Source organism: Rattus norvegicus, chromosome 18 (assembly GCF_021556685.1).
Source record: "Rattus norvegicus strain SHRSP/BbbUtx chromosome 18, alternate assembly SHRSP_T2T, whole genome shotgun sequence".
Classification (NCBI taxonomy): domain Eukaryota; kingdom Metazoa; phylum Chordata; class Mammalia; order Rodentia; family Muridae; genus Rattus; species Rattus norvegicus.
In genome coordinates, this window is record NC_141551.1 from 36,736,561 (window position 1) to 36,740,639 (window position 4,079).

A 4,079-nucleotide genomic window follows, 5' to 3' on the forward strand; every position below is an offset into this window, starting at 1 on the left:
ATCTCAATGGTGTCTTGGGACATCCTATCCCACACTGACTCATTTTAGATCTGTTTTTTCAAACGAACAGAACTGACAGAGACAGAGACCCAGGGTTGAGTCACCCACCCAAGTCAAAGCCAGGCCAAACTACTACCCAGATAAAAACCAGGGATCTAGTGATGTTTTATGTGGGGCCTGGACACTGGAAGTTGCACTACATCCAGCCTTTCCCACTATACTATGATGAAAGTACCATAAACAGATCACCTATTGAAGAGATAGATCCAGACAACTTTTTGCAGTTTTCCATTTAAGGTAGAGGCATAGGGAGCCTCTGGGTCAACAGAAGCAGAGGTGAAAGAAGTTTCTGTGACACTGGAACACCTCAGGGTGCACACTCCTTAGGAACTGTCCATTTCCCCAACGCTATCATCCCAGAGGGGATCCAAGACCCCCAGTGTCCCAGCATTTCAATCTCTGGGAATCTCTCTGGGGTCACCAGGATGTTATGAGTTAAATCTACCAGTGAACACACATAGAAACTCTTAAAGTCAAAAAAGAAAGCCTTTATTGCAAGTTAGCAGTTGCACCCAAATCATGTAGCCCTAATCCACATAGTTCTTTGTCCTTTATGCAAAAGAACATCATTCTGGTTGAAATACTTCTGTTAGCAAAAACAGAAAGAAGCAAAACAACAAAAGCCAAAAGAGCAAGATTAGCACATTCTCTGGATCCTGGAAGCATAGACTTTAGTCTTCTTTAACAGTTTGGGTTTTTATTCTCATTTTGGCAGGTGTTGAGGCCTACATGCAGGGTTTTAAAGTAAGAATGGTGCCTCCAACATGGATCAATTGTGCTAACGTCTTCATTAGACCTTCAGAAGCCTCTTCCATTAAGTGTTTGGGACAGAAAACATAGTCCATCCATCAGATAAATGATTGTTGGATGCAAAGATTTCTTCACAGAGTGACAAGAGTAAGAGAGCATTGATAGGCAGAGAATGAACCATTTCAAGCAAGTGTGTGTGTGTGTGTGTGTGTGTGTGTGTGTGTGTGTGTGTGCGTGTGTGTGTGTGTGTGTAATAAATGCAAACTCTATCACAACTTCCAAACTTCTCATGGTAGGTCCCCAAATGCATTATGAAATGCCAGTCCATCTGAGCCTGAATTTATTCTATTCTGTCTCTCCTCTCCCCATCTCTCTGACCCCCCTTTTCTATGCACACACACACACACACACACACACACACACACACACTTCAAGTGTCAGCTCCATAACACTGTGGATTTAGCTTCAGACACTTATAATAGTCTATGTGCTCTGAATAGTAGCTTAGCTTTCATAATCTTTACCAGACTGAGAACAAAGGTCATCTTTTAATTTCTTGGTTATCCTACACAGTACTTTATACTCACCAGATATCTGTAAGTATGGAGGCAGTCACTGGATAACCCAGTCTAAAGTCTAAACTACATGAGCCTAAAAACTGGTGTTTTCTTTTTAACAGCTTCTTGCTTTGGGAGTGGTGTTAGCTTAATTTCTTTCAACGTGTAACATCTTATAGAAAACTAAAGAAAAGAGCTGCCTGAAGCTTGCACATATTGTTTGTTTGGGTTTTTGTTGTTGTTGTTGTGGTGGTTGTTGTTTTGGTTTGTGGGGTTTTTTTGTTTTTTTGTTTTTTTTAATTTTCTTTTATGTTTTTAAATAGTGTCTTACTGTGTATCCTTCCTTGGCCTAGTACTGGCTATGTAACCTGGGCTGGCTTAAACTCATAATCTTCCCCATACTTCAGTCTCTAGGATATGGAGATGAAGATTATAATTTTTGTTCAGGCCAAGGATGGTGATACTTGCCTTTAATCCCAGCACTCTGGAGGTGGAGAGAGGCAGATCTTCGAGTTTTCGGCCAGCCTGGTTTACACAGCTTGTTTTAGGACAGCCAGAGCTACATAGATAAATTCTATCTTGAAAGAGGGTTGGGGGTTTGTGTCATGTGATTCAAACTCACATGGTGTGTTGCTGAGGCAATACCTGTGGGAAGACAAGTGATGTTAGAAGAAAGTATAAATAGGACTCAACAGACAGTGACTGGGACGGGGTGCTTGCATAGCTACCCTCGAAACTCTGTTGGTTTCATTTTGTGTCTTCAATAGTCTTTACTTCATTGAGGGAGGCACAGCAGAGAACTGGCATTCTAGCTGGTACCTGCTGACTCATGCTGATTTAGTGTAGGCTGGATCCTGCCACAGTTGATGATGACACTTTTGAACTGGTATCTTGACACTACCAGACTAGACTGCTGGTATCCTGACAAATGGAGATTGGAATCACCTCCAAAGAACCACTCCTAACTAGGTCCACGTCTCCTTGTCCTATTTACCATCTTTTCTCCCCTACCTTTGGACGATGCACTAGAAGGAGAGTCAAATAATTTTAAAAACCCTTATTAAAGTAGGTTTTGAAAAATGTAAGACTACAGTGTGTGTGTGTGTGTGTGTGTGTGAGAGAGAGAGAGAGAGAGATTATACCATCAACATACATCACCATACATAATCCTCATCAATCTTTACCCAAATGAATTTTTCTGACTCCCAACATTAGTAAGAATAGTTTAAGATTTCTCTCAAATTCTAGAACCAGCCAGGGCTCTAAGCAAGCTTGAGAATCACCAGACAGCTGGAGAGTATCTACCAACCCTCAATCTCCGGACAGTATCTTTCCCGGACTATTTCTCAGCAGAATTGTAGACACAATGAGAGAACAGAAAAGCTATAAAAATATGAACTGTTGAGTATTTCTTGTCTCTAAAAGAAGAGGGCTAAGATAGAAGTAGGTTTCATTTCTTGAAGTTATGAGTGGGATCTAGGACATCATGACCCAGTGGTAGAGTGGTTGCCTAGCACACACAGTCCTAACAAGACACAAATAGAGCAGGGTGTTCTATGGGGCCCCTTTGTCAACTGGATAATTGCTCTATTTTCCATTAGAGATGGAACCATTCCACCACTCTACTTTTTAAATATTTCTTATTCTTTTATCCCCATTAAACTAAAATATACAAACCTGCTGGGCATAGGAGCACATGCCTACAACCTTAGCACAGGGGAAACTAGAGCACTGAGGTGGGAGTGGCTGGGTGAAAGTGGGAGCATCCTCATAGAAGCAGGGGGAGGGGGAGGTGGTATGAGAGAGGGCAGAAAAGGGGAGTGTAAATACATAAAATATCCAAGAAAATAGAATTATGAAAAATTAATATGATAGAAGTCCTTAAAGAGGAAAAAGCGAGAGAGAGAGAGAGAGAGAGAGAGAGAGAGCGCCTTGTTGAAAGAAGTGTGCACTGTGGGAGAGCGGGGATTTGAGATTTCAAAAGCTCAACCCAGGCAGTCACTTTATCTTCCTTTAACTTACAGATAAGATTTAAGTTCTCATGTACCATTCCAGCAGCACACCTACCTGCCACCATGCTTCCCACCTGATGGCCACCTGCTGAAACTGTAACCCCAATTAGGTGCTTCCTTCTTTAATAAATTGCTTTCATCATGGTGTCTTAACACAGCAACAGAATAGTAACTAAACATTGTTCTTCTTGAGGATTTGAATCTGATTCCAAGAACCCACATTGAGAAGCTCAGAACTGCCTATAATTCCAACTCCAAAAGATTTGGTGCCCTCTTCTGGCTTCTGCAGACACTGTACTCACACATATGTATATACACAGACACAAACATTTACATAATTAAAAATAAAGTATATTGTTAAAAATAAGTAAATTACATAATATTCATAATGCAATATGCATCATCAAAGATTTCTTTTGCAAACCAGTTTTCCTAAAATATTTAAAATAAGATTCTTTGTCCAAAATTTGTGTGCACACCAAGCACATGAAACCAGCTTTCTGAGTCATTGAAGAAATGCAGATCAAAACCAAAAACAGGTATTTCTTCACATGCATGACTATAATTGAAGAAGCAGAGAATAAAAGTTGACAAAAATATAGAAAAATTATAGCCTTCCTTCACTGTTGGAGAGACTGTAAAGCAGACCAGCATCTACAAAAGCAGTTTGACAGTTTTTCTAAAGTTAAACACAGAATTA